This window comes from Fukomys damarensis, unplaced genomic scaffold, assembly GCF_012274545.1.
Source record: "Fukomys damarensis isolate Sample0158 unplaced genomic scaffold, DMR_v1.0_HiC HiC_scaffold_12, whole genome shotgun sequence".
In the NCBI taxonomy this organism is placed as follows: domain Eukaryota; kingdom Metazoa; phylum Chordata; class Mammalia; order Rodentia; family Bathyergidae; genus Fukomys; species Fukomys damarensis.
Genome location: NW_022900924.1, coordinates 47,143,197 through 47,160,176, shown reverse-complemented (window position 1 = coordinate 47,160,176; position 16,980 = coordinate 47,143,197).

Below are 16,980 nucleotides of genomic sequence, written 5' to 3'. Positions count from 1 at the left end.
CCTGTTAAAAAAAAAAAAAAAAAAAAAAGAGAGAATGTTATGGATTAAATCTAAAATGTCAACCAAAGTTCTTATGTGTTCAGAGATGGGGCTTTTTGAAGGTTATTGGATAATGGGGATGCTATATTCATCAGTGGATGTATCTGTTTGTGGCTCATAGATGAGTATGTTATTAGGAGGTAGGGTTTGGTTGAAGGAAGTAGGCCACTGAGGATAACACTTTAGAGAGTGTATCTCTTTCTGGATATTCCTACTCTCTCTGCTATGGCTACCACTAAAAAAAATATTTCCTTTGCTATGTGTCTCTGCCATGATGTTTGTACCTTGAAGGCGGCCTACCGTGGACTGAATCCCATGAAATGATAGTCAAATATTATCCTCTCCTCCTTTTGTGTGCACCTGCCTGGTATTTTGTCTCAGAGATGAGAAAAGTGACTAACGCAGTCCAAAATAATCATATGAGGCCCTAAAGATAATTGTCCATCTGACAAGAGGAGAAGTCAGAGACTTCAAGCAGGAGTAGGATTACATGAATCATTGCTGACTTGGGGAGGACCACAGGAGAAATATATAGGTAAAAATGGGACCAGAGAGGGTTCTGGCTAATAACTGTTAAAGAATGGAGACCTCAGCCGAGAGCTTCAAGGAAGTAAATGTCCTAATAAGCGGAAATAGTCTAGACACAGATCTTCCCCATAGTATTCAGATAAGAGTTCAGTTTGGCCAACAACATGAATGAAAGTCTGAGGACAGAATTTAATAGAGTGTGCCTAATCTGATGACCCACAGAATTGTAAGATAAAAAGAGATGATGTGATATGCTACTGTCCCTTTCTTAGTCACTTTCTTGTCACTGGTGCAAAATACCTGATATCCACAACTTACAGGAGGAGAAGTTTATTTTGACTAACAGATTTTAGGGATTTCAGCTCATAGTCACTCCGAGGCAGGGAAAGCTAGGTGGAATAGTCTTGTGGAAGAAAGCTACTTACACGCTGGCAACCAGGAAGCAAAGAGAGAAAGAGCAGGAGCCAGGGAGGGATGTATATCCTGCCATGTCATGCACTCAGGGGCCTGCCCCTCCCAAGCAGACTTTACTTTATAATAGAATATTTCACCTCTGAACTCTTCAGTGGATTCAACAACGGATAAGTATATTGCCCTCGTGACCCAATTACCTTCTAAAAGCCCCAGTTCTGAACACATGGCGCCTTGAGAGAACATTCTAGATCTGAACCGTAACAGTCACTATGTTTGCAATAAATTGGGCAATACAAATATAATAGTATTAGGTGGAGTTTTCAAAGGCAAGGTTCACGGAATCAGGTTTTCTGAGAAAGAAATAGTTTTTATTGTAATATTTTTTGTTGCCGCGGCAATAAACTGTTAACAGACTTAGTGGTTTAGTGCAGCATGAATCTATCTTACCAGATGTGAACATCAGAATTCAGAAGTAGGTCTCATGGAGCTGAAATCAGTAGAACCATGTATGTATCTTTCTGAACACCAAGGGAGAATCCATCTGCTTCATCCAGGTTCTAAAGGCTACCTGTTTTCACCCACCTGCAGCTCCTTCCTCCACCTGTACAGCTAGTGGTGGCTTTTGCAAGTGTCCACAATCGTGCATCATCCTGACAGACTCTTCTAGCTGCATCTTCTCTATTTAAGAGGCCATGTGATTACATTGCGCCTATTCAGAGAATACAAAATAATCTTCTCACTTTAAAGTCAGCTGAATAACGATCTTAATCTCATTTGTTACTTTAATTATTCTTGGCCATATAATCCCATATATCCATAAATTTCAGGGATTAGAATATAGATATCTTTGTCAGGCCACGTTTCTGCCTGTGAGATAATATTAAAATTAAAAAAAAAAGATTCTTTGGTGAGCAGTGAATTGTGCAGGAGCTGACCTTCGTAAAATATTAACTATACTGTATTTTCACTTATAGGTGAAATGTTTACTTATGAAATTATTTTTTTCAAGAAGAAATGTTTGAAAGGATGATGGATTTTGGAAGTCCATAAAATATTTTGAATGCTTTACATTTGCAAATTTCTACCATGCTGTGAAATGTCTTATTTACTGAGAATTGAAATAGGGAAATTTATAATAAGAATAATAATTTGTTGAATATTATAAATCTTTGCTCTTTGAAAAATATTTTCCTAGACATTATCCCATTTATTTATAGCTTTTGCCAACCCTGGTGATCTGTTTTCCTCTCTTTTTCTGAGAGTATTTTAAAGATAAGCCTGCTACAGCATTTATAAGAATGTATTTTGATAATTCATTTCCTATTAGCCATCAGAACAAGGACATTTGTATACAACCAGTGCTTGGGTAGTATGTGATGAATACCTATGTTAATGCAAATTTACTGATAATGAATGCATCTTGAATAAATCATTCCTGGTAAATTATCCATAGAAAAAGAATACATAGACTACTGAAAGTTGAAGTGGGCATTACAAAACATGTTCCTCTGATTTTTATCTTAACATCTGAACTAGACATATTTGATGATGAATATTTTTCTAAAGTTTAACTTCCTCAAATACTATTACATCTTCCTAAATCTAAATTTGTTTAACCAAAATAATGCTTAACTAAAACGTCCTTATATGGCATAGTTTAGTGTTTTATGTCTGCTCATATGGCACACATATACACGTCTATGCACGAGAAGGTAAAAGGATGTCAATTTCTAACTTCAGACCTTCAGTTTGTAAGGGTCATGTGTCAGTGCATATTAGCAAATGCCACCAAAACTTTTGAATTATGAAGATAAGAAATTACATGATTTTTGCAAGCATTGCAAAGGGAGATTTTATTTTCTTTTTAAACTACCTAGTAAAGTTATGAGAGACTTACAAAAAATGGAACACATTTAATACAAAGAGATTAATGAGTTTTGGGGTAAGTATATATATATTGCTGAAACTATCACCAAATTGTTTTAAATAAGATTTTTTTCTATCAATGTTCCTTTAAAATAAATCTTCTACATGGAATAGTAGTCTCCTTTGCTTAATTATGGTTTTTCTCATTTTTCTTTAAAAAATTCAAGCATCTTGGGCCAGGGATTTAGCTCAGTGGTGTCACCGCCTGCTTCATAAGTGCGAGGTCCTGAGTTCAATCCCCAGTACTGCGCCCCCACCAAAAAAAAAATTCAAGCAAGCATCTTTAGAATTGCCTGTGTGTGCTTGTATTCCCTGTTCTGACTTCCACAAGCTCCTGCAGCCCAGATTTCTACAAATTTAATTGTTTCATTTTTCTGAGTTGTACACTCAGGCACCAGTGAATGTAATGGATAGTCTTTCACCTCTTATGCTTTTTACTGAGTAGGTATTTTAAACAGCATGTGGTGATAAGAAACTGTAAACTACCATCTTTGTATGATCTGCTATGCAGGTTATTCCTTAGCTTTTCTGTCTTTTTGATACTGTGATGGAAAAGAGTGAGGTAAATGAGCCATCACTGGTCCAAGGGAAGGGAGGTTTAGACTGAATATGCTATTTGCTAGCCATGTGTGGCCATGGGCAAATATCCTTTCAAATCCTAAATTGCCATAGTTGTCAGTTCTGGTGTGTCTCACCCAGAGCCCAGGTGTGCTGGGTCAGTGAAGTAAATTTCTAAAAAAATGGAAGAAAATACTCAGAATTGGCTTTTGTGAGAGATAGGCTAATTAATAGGGAAGCAAGGGTTAATTGCAATTTACTAACAGCAAAGGGCCCACCGAAAGCACACATGAATGAGTCCAACAGCATTGTGGCAAAATCCCCAGGGGAAGGGAGTGTGTAACAAGGTCAACATCACCGCCCTGAAAAATCCTATAGAAGGGGCATTCAAGCCAACAGTCCCACCTAGCAGAATCTGAAACACACACACCAGTCTGTGGAGTCACCCTGTAGGTTCAGTGGCTTTGGTCAAACTACTCAGCAGCAATTCCACTCTAGTTTACTGTAGGGAGGGGATCTGTAGATTAAAGCACATAGCTGTGAATGCCATTAGCGCTCTTTGTTCCACTGTCTGAGCAGCACACTCCCCAAGATGCTGTTTTAAGTCCTCGTCATTTTTCAGAAGCCATGTTCAAGAATCCAGTTTCTTTAGACAGCCGCCTTAAATGTGCAGAAGCTCTGTTCCCCTCAGGGCCTCTCCACTCTTTTTTGAAATGGGCTTTCAAAGTTTCTTTTTATATAAGTTTCTTCTGAATTTTACAATCCATTCACCTGCTGAAAGATATTCGGATTATTTCCAATTTGGGTCTATTAGAAATAAAATTGCATAAACATTCATCTGTGAATCTTTATATGAACATAACATTTTTATTTTTCTTGCATAAACTTATAGTAGTAAAATAACTGGATCATTTGGTGGATAATGCTTTTTTCCCAAAGATATATTTTTTTTTCTTAACAGCCTGACAGGAGTGAACAAAGTTTGAAATTTCTTCATAGCGGGCGAGTACAAGTTATTTATCAAAAATATGAGTTGCAAATATTTTCTTGTTTTTTTTTCACTCACCTTTTATCATTTCAAAGTAGTTTCAGAAAGCAGAAGTTTTTAAATTTTGATGAGCCCATTTTTGGAATATGCTTTTCATTTCATAGCTTTAAAAAAATTCTCACAGAAAACTACAAAGATTTTCCCATATTTTTATCTAGGAATTTTATATTTTGAGGTTTCACATTTAGTTCTGTCATCCATTTTAAATTTTTTGTATGACGGAGGAATTAATGGAAATTCTTTTTTTTTTTAAAAAAATATACATACACAGCTGCTACAACATTGGGGGATTTGTCCCTTTTGTCTTCCATCTCTTAGAATCCAGAGCCCTTCCTTAGCTTATATTCTATGTCTTGAACACTATGATTTTTAAATATTTTGTATTTTTATTTAGAACTGTTTCACAGACATATGTAAATGAAATCTTTGTTAATCTATGTCACCCAGAAGCTGAAGTGGATATCTTAATATTTCCTTAATTTCTCATAGAGCTGGTCATCCTAATCACTTTCTCCTTTGCTTGTTTGGTTACTGCTATGATCCTTAATTTGAGAAAGGTATAATTTTTTTCCTTTTCTGAGAGAGATTGTTCATATGTTCCCAATAATAGCATCTTATCAGTTACACATAATATAAATATTTTCTTCCAGTATGTAATTTGCTGTAATTTCCATTGTTGTTGAGGGACTCTTTTTTCAGAGAGATTTTAATGTAATTATGTTTATAATTCTTAAATTATTTCAACTTAAGGTGTCTTTTCTTGTCATGCAGTCATAAAGATATTCTACCATATATTTCTCCTAAAATAAAGTTTTGTTTTTCATAGCAGGTATTTAATCACCTGAAATTTATTCCTGCATATCTATGTAGTAAAGATTTTTATGTGAACAGCAAATTATGCCGTTTACTGACTAATGCATCCTTTCCATAATGATTTATGAAACACAATTCCATTTATTTCTGTGTAGTAATAAATTATTGCTTGTCTGAAAAAATCTTTGATATCGCCTTCATTTTTTAAAGAATATTTCTGTCAAACAAAGAGATTTTTAGATATTTTTCTCTTAGCCACTAAATATACCACCCACTGTCTTCTGATTTTCATTGTTTTTGTTTAGAAATCATTTGTAAATTCATGTTCACTTTGTTTTTGTTTTTGCGGTATTAGGCATTGAACCCAGGGCCTTGCACATATTAGGCAAATGTTTTACCATGAATGTATTTCTACACCTTTTTATTTTTAATTTTTAAAATTTTAAGTCATGGCCTCACCAAATTGCCCAGGCTGGCCTTGAAATCACATTTCCCCTGCCTCAGCCTCCTGAGTAGCCCTGATTACAGATGTGTTTCACAAAGCCTGGCTGCTACTGTTATTTTGAAGGTGATTTGCTTTCCTCTGGTTGTTTTAAGATTTCCTTTCTGTATATGTTTTTCAGAAGTCTTACTCTAATATAGGCAGGTATGATAATGTTAGTATTTAGGCTCATTAAGTTTCACGGCTTTCATCCTTTGACTTACTATATCTTTTGCCAATTTTGAAAATTTCTGTATTTCTAATTGCATGGAAATTATATTTATTCCTAATTTCTAATAAATTTTGACTTTATAAATGAGTGATGTCTTGCAACACGAGTAGTACACGATGCTGGATGTCACATGACCACAGCTAAGCCAGTGGTTGGTTTTGTTTCTCTCTCTCTGAGGGAGGGGATAGTCTGGGTGATCATTGCTCAACAGCAAGAAGTCATAGAGGAGATTTCATCTGTCGAAGAGGAGAGAAAAAAGCAGAGGAAGCAGTCACTTCAGATGAAATTAGGGAGAGGTATAAAATGTGGGAAACAATGCAAAATTTGGTAGAGCTCCATCTGAATAATGCTGTGGCAGTGCAAGTGATAAATCTGTTTAAAGACAATCCTGTCATACGTTCATGACATCCTCAGAAGGAGGCAAAGACAGATGTCATTGGTAGGTTCCAGTTAAAGATGAACAAGCAAAGAAATGGTTCCATTGAGCCAGCTGAGACCAGATATTCTATTAGTACTGATAAAAGCGATCCTGCACAATAATTCTTCTCTTTTCCCCTTCACACCAGTCAGGAAGGTTTTCAAAGGCAAGTGGGGTTAATTTGTCTTTATATTTTGCATTTTCTTTATTGCTTTGTATTCTATTACAGAATCATAATTATATGCACATGAATATTTTGTGCCTGTGGAAAAATTATCTGAGTTTCCATTATTTCTTATGGGGAAATTTGCTGTAATATGCAAGAGATTTAGATTGTAAGAGCGTTTCCAGAATGAATTATGCTTGTAAACCAAGGTTTTACTATACTATTGCAGCCAATCATTGGGATTTAACTCACTGTATTTTTTAATTATTTACTTTATTTTTTGGTGCCTGGGATCAAACTTTGGTCCTTGCACTTGCAAGGTAGGCAGTGAAACCACTGAGATAAATCCTGGCCTTAACTCATTGTATTTTAAGTAACACACAATTCAAACTTTTGAGTATTTTCCTTTACTATTTCTCTCCCGACTCACCATTTTATTTCACATATCAAACTATAATCAAATATCACGTTTTAAAATACAGTTTTGCTTTTACAAAGTCTACATTTTTGTGCATCTGTTCTCATTTTCTAATTTTTTCTCTTGATTTTTTGTCAATTTCTGTCCACATGGCTGTTTTGCTTTGACTAAAGAGCCAAAAATGGAGGAAAATCAAAAGGCTACTTTGAGGCTCTGGATGTTACTCTTTCTCCAATATAATTTATTTTTCTTTCCGGAAGACGACTCAAGCCATTAGGAATGACTTGCTTATCACTGAGGTTCAAGAAAAATTATCCATCATGCAAAGACAGAGTTGAAAGGTCAAAAACAATTAAAGAAGATAAACCCACTATAAGTAGAAATATCAAGGATTTTCTCATGACAGACTTGAGCTTTGAGCAAGATCTGGGAAAAAAGACAGGAGTTTGACATTCATGTCATAGAGGGAGCGCCTGAAGAAGGAAAGTCAGTGAATCAGAAAACTGGTTTTAAAAGCATTATCCAGGATGATCTTATGTATTCAAACACATACAGAGTTTAGCTTTTTATCATCACTTTCTTTTATTTCTATCGATAAATTGAGATCTTGCTTAGAAATGGACTTGCTTTGGTGCAGTCAAATGTAAATCAAGGTAAACAGTTCTGCTTTTCTGATATTTTTTCTCAGTGCAGGACATTTTAAATTATAGTTGTTCTTCTGTTGAATGTTATCACTACTGTCTTGCAGTTACTATCTTGCAAAAAAAAGTTCACTTTTTTTCCAGGCATGTACATGTTAAATTAATTTAAATGCTATTTTATGGTGGTACTAGGGATCGAACTCAGAACCTTCCACTTTCGAGACAGGAAGCCACACCAGCGAGCTAAATCCTGGGCCCATTAAATGCTATTTTAAATAATATTAAAATATTATGTCAAAAACTAATCATTTTGATGTAACCTAAAAATTTTCAACTTCTTCACAGCTCAGAATTTCATCTATAAAATTAGAATTCAATGATTTATGCACATATTTATGTAATAAATAATAAAAGAATACTTTTTTGTCTCCAGAATGGGTGGTTTCTTTACTGCCAGAAACACCTCTGTGGTATCTGTTTCCAATTTTGCTCTAGGTCTTCTAATATTTGTATAAATAATTACAGATATTATTTATTCAAGAGATGCAAATGAAAACAACACTGAGATTCCACCTCACCCCACAAAGAATGGCTGCTATCAAGAAACTGAACAATAACAAATGTTGGCAGGGCTGTGGGGAGAAAGGAACCCTTCTCCATTGTTGGTGGGAGTGCAGACTGGTGCAACCACTATGGAAATCAATACGAAGATGCCTCAAAGATCTGGGACTAGAGGTTCCATTTGACCCAGCCATCCCTCTGCTGGGTATCTTTCCAAAAGAATTAAAAGAATCATATCACAGAGATATACGTGCACCAATGTTTATAGCGGCACAGTTTGTAATAGTTAAAACTTGGAAACAGCCCATTTGTCCATGAGTTGGAGACTGGGTAAAGAAGATGTGGTTTTTCTATAAAATGGAATACTGTTCAGCCTTAAAGAATGAGAAATTAGATTCATTCATAGGAAAATGGATACATATTGAGGATATACTCCTAAGTGAAACAAATAAGTCACACATGTGTAAATACTGAATAGTTTCTCAGTGTGAAAAACTATAATAGTACATAAGATCCTAACGATAGAATTGACAATGTGAAATGGGAAGAAAAGGGCTAAAGGTGTAGGGAAAGTGGGAAGGGTAGGGGAAAGGTAATAAAGGAAAAGAAAAAATATGAGAAAATGAAAAGATGGAAATAAAGTGTTTGTAAATGGGGAGGTGAGGAGGAGGTGAAGAGAGGGCAGGGACAAGGGGAAAAAATGAGAACCAAAACCTGTTATATAAAGGTACAAGATCCCAGTGATGAATGTGACTGTACTGTATACCTAAAATGTACCAATAAACTCAATGAGAGGAAAAACAAAAGAGAATAATAATAGAAAACCAATCAGTACTTGTCATATTCTCTTGATGGGTCCATGACTGGGAAAGCATTTAATAATCAGGGAAAGCTTTTAAGAGAACTTTAGGTTTGAATTGGTCTGATGCCTAGAAAAAAGTTGCGATGGCAAGTTTGTAGCATGAAGACAAAGTGGCTTTAAGGCGTAGAAAAGCATACAACTCTCCAAAATTGGTATGAGTATCAAGGAGAAATTATTAGAGGATAAAATTTCAGAACTTTTGTGGTGCCAATTCATGCCCTCAATGCTGCGCTAAATATTTTGATTTCTCTTGTATTTGGGAGACGGCCTCTCCTTTTTCTTGAACAGTGATGCATATAACCCAGTCTATAATTCAGAATGTTCATCCTACCGCATGCATTGTCTGGAAGACGTGTACTCTAGTTTTTCTCAGAGAGTATTGCGCAGGTCCACAGGCTTCATGATGGCCCAAACTGGCTTGTAGCAGCTGAAATAACAACTCAGCATAAGCAGACCTGGTAGCACAAAAATAAAAGCACTAACCAAACTCTCTGGAATTTAAAAATAAAGTTTTTGCAAATAGGGAAGGGAGGAGGTGAAGGGAGGGCAGGGGAATGAGGAAAAAAATGAAAACCAAGACCTGTCATGTAAAGGTGCAAGATCCCAATGATGAATGCAACTGTACTGTATACCTAAAATGTAGTAAGAAACTCTTTTTTTTTTTTTTGGTACCGGGGATTGAACTCTGGTCCTTGCGCTTGTGAAGCAGGCCACCGAACCACTGAGCTAAATCCCCAGCCCCTAATAAACTCAATGAGAGAAAAAAGCATTTATTAAAAAGTTTTTAATAAAAATGAGAGCAAGGGTGAAACCCCAATCAAGGTAGTACTGTATATAAATCCAGAAACTTCCTTTGGGTAAGTGATAATCTCTCTTTGTTTCTTTAGTGAATAAAATTCTATCTCTGGACACATAAAGCTGATTTTATTTCTGTTTAGTTTGAAGTGTCAGGTCACTAATTTTGAACTCTCAGTGGAATGTTGAAAATAACCCCAATCAACACAAAAGTTGCATTTTCAGGAGACAGCTTCAGGGAGGGTGCAGGATACTGAGGTAGAGGTCAAAGGTGAGGTGGCTTTCTGCTTCCTCTACCGACTTGCCTTAAACGAAGAGCTTTGTGCCTCATGTTTTCTGCTCAGGAAAAAGATATATTAATACACATTTCCTTGCCTTGATTTCTCCTGAGTTTAGGGAACTAAGCAATGCTTTATAGAGTGTCTCTACTCTATAAGAAACACTAGGCTTTCTGCTTAGTAAGTAACAGAAGGGCAATACATTTTACAGTTTCTAATAACATCAGAGCATGATGCTTTGAGCTCATTATCTTTGTACAAGTCTCTCCAAGGAAAAAGGAAAGAAACATCAAAAAATCCATTTGTTCCACAAAACAACTATCTATCTATCTAGCTAGCTATCTAGCTATCTATCTATCTAGCTAGCTATATATCTATAGATATATAGTTATATATATCTATCCCAACACATCTGCATTATTTCTAAGGTCTGGATGACTTTTACCTGTGTTTCACTCCAGTCATAGAACGACAATCTTAACTTTGGCAGACCTCAAAAACAATGTAGAACTCTCATCTACCATCTACCTCTCCTCCTTGCAGCAATTCCTTCCGAATCACTTAGACTTTGTTCACAATCTGCTAGTTGAAGTCAGATGATCTCTCAATTATTTCCATTCTATCTTTGAAGCACAAACATAAAGTTATTAGTAAAACATACTTACATCCCTGTTTAAACTTTCCCTTGGCAGCTCTATTCCTTATATTCAAAAGAATAAATTTGATTTCTCTCTCTAGCCTGTACAGACACAATTTGTGTGTTCTCTTCCACGTTACTCACTGATTAATTATATACTTAGTATTGTTTCTTAACTCTTTAATAAGTCAGTTTTCACCAAAAACTAAGCGATGACTTTAATGAATCTCTTACAAATTGGTATTAGATACAAGTGCTCTGGGGCTAGGTTGAATTCTTTAAATATAGGACATAAATTAGAGACACACTCGGGACAAGTCCGCAGTCTTCACCAATCTGTAGCCCCTAGTGGTTATTTTGGGTATACATATTCTCTCCTATTCCTCTGTTGTGAAATGTCGTAAAATCTGACGGCAAGCAGAATACATGTAGATTTCATCAAATATAAGGGAAAGAGCACAGTACTTTCTTGTATTGTTTTCTTCTTTCTGATACCAATAATGTAATCTCTTTCCTTTCTTCCATTTTCAGGGTTGTGTTCCACCCTAGAGTCTCTGGGGAAGAATTTATTCCAGGATCTGCCCTATCTTGACAGAATTCATTTTCTTGCACTTGTATAAGGTCCATAGGACCCGAGGTCTCCATTTCCTTGATGCCTGTCACTGGCTGCTGATCTTTATCGTTCAGGCCGTCCACATTCAAGATTTCTAATAGCTCTTCCCAACAATAGGGGCCGCATCTCTCACGCTGAATCTCTTTCCCTGCCCTTTCTTCTGCATTTCCCCCATTTCCACTTCAGCCAGAAGAAATGTCTGCTTTTAATAGCTCATGTGTTTACTTACATTAGGCCGTCTGAATAATCCAAAATAATCTCTCTAATTTAAGGGCAGTTAGTTAGTCACCTTAATTACATATCCAAAATCATTTTTGGTCATGAAATGTGACATTTACAGGGATTATACTTGAGGCTGAAGGTTATAAGACTGAAATTTTACCTACTAAAAAGCCTTTTTCTGAAAAACCACAAAAAGAGCTCTCCTGCATTAGAAAGTAAACCTATCTCAGTACTTCCCATAATTACCTTATTCTACAGAGGTTAAAGACATTTATGTACTTGTCTCAATTTCTTATTCAATTCTAACACTATTTTTTAACAGTTATTCATAGTTTTCACCCTTTAGGACCTAATAGAGCCAGTGAACTAAAGATGCTTGATTAATTGGATCAAAAGGTCTCACAATTAGCAGACAGAAATGTCTAGAACCAGAGCTAAGACAGATTTCTTAGCCACCCCCTTTCCTTCAGAACTACACTGTTTCTCAAACTTGCATATGCTTTGCTTCTTTAGTTCAGCCTTGTTTGCAAAAGCAATGCTTTTTCAGCATATAAAGATGCCAAGCACAACACCACGGAGTTTCGTTTGATAGAATAAAGAGCACAATAGGAAACATGGGTGAGTTGAATATTTTTCAGTGCCCCCAAACTTCGTTCCTTACCCAGGACTGGGAGTCCTTTTAGGTTTTATATATTTTATGGAAACAACTTTTTTTAGGCAAATGAAGCAGAGGCTGCACAATACTCTGTTAAAAGTCTTGATTTATTTTCAATCTCAGCTGAAAAATCTGGTACTCTCTTCCACTGAATGTTTCACTAACAGTCAAATTCAAGTAACAACAAATCCCAATGTATTTCTTAGGCCAAGATGTCTTTAATTTAAAGGCATTTCTCCTTTGCTGTCTAGTTTCCTTCTGCTGAGATTCCATTTGAAAGTTCTAGGGGAGAATTTCCCATTTTGGTGTAGTGATTTTGCTCACATATGTGGCTGATACTGAAAACTTTCCAAATTCACAAATAGTTCAACATTTTAGGACTGAACAAAAAAGATATGGGTAATGACAGTGGGGACACAGACATATAGAACATAGACCTGGTATTTTTCCATAGGAGAGGAGAGAACAGTGATGTTCCTTCTTAAACTTGGAACTAGAATCGTAAGATATTAATTTTAGCACTAGGCCCGTAGCCCCCACCCTTACTGTTATTGGTAAAATTATGTAAATTCTTGACCTCCCTTATTTTAGTCACAGGGCAAAGGTATGTTTTCCTTATCTGAGGTCATATGAAAATAAAATGACTCCATTTTGTGAGTTAAACAATAATACAAATCGTTCCCCCAAATAGTAACACAATCAAATTTAAGTGTATACATATATTAGTCAGCTTCCCCATCACAGGGACAAAATATTGACCCAAATTAAAAAGGAGAGATTTAATTCGGTTCACAGTTGCAGAGGTTTAGTCAAGGGTGTACTGGTTCTGAGGCAGGAAAACCAGAGCAAAAGAGCTTGGTAGCACAAAGCTGACCACTTTAGAGTGGCTAGGAACGAGAGCAGTGGAAAAACACTAGAGAGAAAGGAACTAGGGCTCAGACATAATGCCCACAGTCACGGCTCCTTGAGCCACCCAGAAATGTGTTTTACTAACCTGCTAGATAGCTCTCAAGCTTACAATTGAGCTCAACTGTCACATTGCACCTCATGTCAACTTGACCTTCAAACACACCTCCTTAAATTATACTTAATGTCTAAATATAGACAATAACAAGATCAAAATTCCACCTGAAACAACATAATTGTCCTGCATGTATGCAAAAATACAAATCCCTTCCCTGAATTCTTAACAGGTCCACCATGATTGCTCAAAGGTACAAGTGCATAATCACCTTTGAGAGTCAAGTCAAACTCTTACTGAACTATTCTATGCCTGGCATCCAGGGCACATGGATGGGATGTGAGTTCCAAAGGACTTGGGTGGCCAGTCCCCTACAGCATTACTGGCTACAATTCATTAGTTAAATTCTTCATAACCACATGGTCAGGTGTAGCATAGCAATGACCCAACTTCTCTAATATTGGTCAGCTCCCTCATTAATGGACAAAATACCCAACATCCACAATTTAAAGGAGATGATGTTCAATTTGGCTCACACATGCAAGGGTTTTAGTCTAAGGTTAGTAGGACTATCAGGGCAGAAGGACATGATGGAGCAAAGCAGTTAGATAGCAGAAGAGGAAAACAAAATCAGAGGGGAAGAGGCCAGGAATCAAATATGGAACCTGTATTGCTCAGGTTTCCCATTGTTAGGACAAAATACCCATCTTAAAAGAGGAGAGGTGTAGTTTGCTTCACAGTTTTGGAGGTTTCAATCCATGATTAGCTAGTCATTTAATGGAACTGTGAAGAGGACCACAAAGGAAAATCACCTTCTAGAGATATATACTCCAAAGGCACAACCCTAGTGACCCATGTCCAACTAGTTCTCTCCTCTGGCGCCCACCTTCTGACATCATATCAGCTATGCACGTCACTGAGTATGGTTTAGCACCTCGGGATCCGCTCACCTTTCCAGGAGTTTCTTAACCCAGTAAAGTTGACGATGCAGCATAACTATCACTATATCTATATCTATATCTATATCTATATCTATATCATCTCTATATATAAATATAAGTGTCATCATCATCAGTATCATCATCATCATTATCATCCCGATTCTCCGACTCAAGATCAAACAGCAGGTTCACACACCCAAAGTTTATAATGGAGAAGGCATGGTTCCTATTCAGTCCATTAATTCCATGCTGTTGCCCAAGCCAGAAAGTTTCTCTATAAAATTACTGCCCGTAGAATATGAAGCAATCCTAATTATAATTTCTTTGCATTTTCTTTCTTTCTTTGGAGCTTTTAGGGACTTTTACTCTAAGGAATCAGTTAATGAGTTCGGTCACTCAGTTTGCTCTTATAATTAAGATGTCTAGTATCTGCCTCATGTTTATGAATGTATACACTTGTGGTAAGTATAAGACAATGTAGACGACTGCTGTCTTAAACTGAGACTGGTATTAAGCTAGCGTGATGCAACTATAAACAGTTTCTTCATTTCCACCCCTAAAAAATGTATTTAAAAAATCTATAATGATCATGCTAATTTCCATGAATATTTTTTGTTAAAGGGTAACAATTTGGCCTTTATCAAGCAAGAACAGTAATCAAACAAGAGAGGAAATACCTTTGTAAAATGTTTTGTTTCAAAATAATCCAACTGGTAGATCAGACACAGCATGAATGGGCTAGATGGAAAGTTGGCTGGAATGAACCAAGGTTGTCCAAGAGTTGATATTCATAAAGCTGGATTGCGAACACATGGTATTCTGACATAGTTCTGTTTATATTTTATGTTTCAAAATGTCCATAGAATGCTAAATAAGTCCATTTTATAATAAAAATTAAGAATACCTAAAATGTACATTGATGTTACTATGCGGTATACATATCTAAACTTGAGTCCCTGTGTATGTTTATTAATATGGAAATGCATTGAACAATTTTGAATTACATAGAGTTGGGAAAAATCACTTAATTTTTATAGATTGGGTGAAAGATCTAGTCTATAATTAAAGTTTAAAATTTGGTATCCATTCTTACATCTAAATCCTTTGGCTCAGAAATTCACTTGATCTATATATCACCTACCTTATATTGATATTTGGAGGTAAGTATAATTTTTCACTTTTAAAATCCATCTTTATGAAAGTTATTAAGCAATGACTATTTGGAGCTTTCAATGCCCCAAAATATAGCATATATCTTAAGCTACTAATGGATCAAGTTGTCTTATTATTATACTTGGGGTTGAGGGTTTTGATATCTGGTCTTTATTTTAAGACATTTATTTTTATAATGCCAATGAAAAGAGTTCTACAAATTTATATTAACTGGATATAATTTCTTCACTGGAGATGTTGTGAATTTTGACAGATGTTATCATAGTCTGACTTTGGCAGTCACATTGAACCTTCTTTTTATGTGTCCTCTAACTTTCAAATCAAAGCTTTTACAAGATGTTTGATGACAGTCAACCTTTCAGTGTGTGCTATAATAAATTCTTAAATAAAAGAAAAGGCAGAATTAGAAGTATCACTTTTCAGGATAAATATTAAATGACATTGCTTAACATTCTTGACAGAGTGCATAAAATGTCTTAGGAGATAGTGTTCCCAGAAGGACGACTCAGATTTGGTTATCATGTAATGTACTGCCATATATTTTACATATTTAGGAAATACCATTGCAAAAAATACTATTACACATTATAAAATTCACATTAATATCAACACTTTTACCTGAAGTTTTATTCAGAAAGAACCTCTTTTTTAACTAAACCAACCAGTATACAATAACATATTTTACATGAGATATATGTAAATATATTTTTCCTCCTTATTCAAAAAGTTGTGCTAACCATATAGAGATTGACAATCTGTTACTTTTTGAGGTTTATTCACAATAAAAAATACTGAGAAGGGGCCAGGGATTTAGCTCAGTGGTTCCACAGCCTGCCTCACAAGCACAAAGTCCTGAGTTCAATCTCTGGTACCATATACAAAAACAAAAATACTCAGAATACCTGAGGCTAATTGACTCTTCCCCAAAATGAAATAGCTTTATCAACTATAAATTCACTACTTACATCACAAAAAATGAAGCAGAACATTTAATAACTCCAATAATTTTTGCCTTGTGATAAATGGTTAAGCAATGACCCAACCTATCTGTAGAAGCTGTTATGGACTGAATGCAGTACCCAAAACATGTCTTAATCAAAATTCTAGAGTTGTTCCGCTCTAAAGAAATTCCACTGGGTGCCTGTGTTAGTTCAGCTTTTCTTTACTGTAAAAAATACCTGACATTATAAACTTAAAAGCAAAAGAAAAATTCATCTTGGTTCGGAGATTTGGAGATTTTAGTCACTGGTTGTTTGGCATGTTCCTTTGGGGTCAGTTGCAAGGCAGCACATCATGATTGCAGTCAGCGTGGAGGAAGCTGCTTACTCTGTGTCGGTGAGAAGCTGATAGAGAGAAAGGAAACACCGAGGCTGGGGCCCCAATATCCATTCCAAATCACAGACCTCGTTACTTCTTTCCATTAGATCTCATCTCCCAGTTTCTGTCACTTCCCAATAGTGCCATAGGTGGGGACCAAGCCTTCCAGATATGTGGATTTGCAGGATACTGAAGATGTAAAGTGTAACAGTGGCTCTCCCTGAAGGAGACGTCAGAGTAACTAAAAGCTATTATTGAGAATTTAGAATACACTGGTGATGGT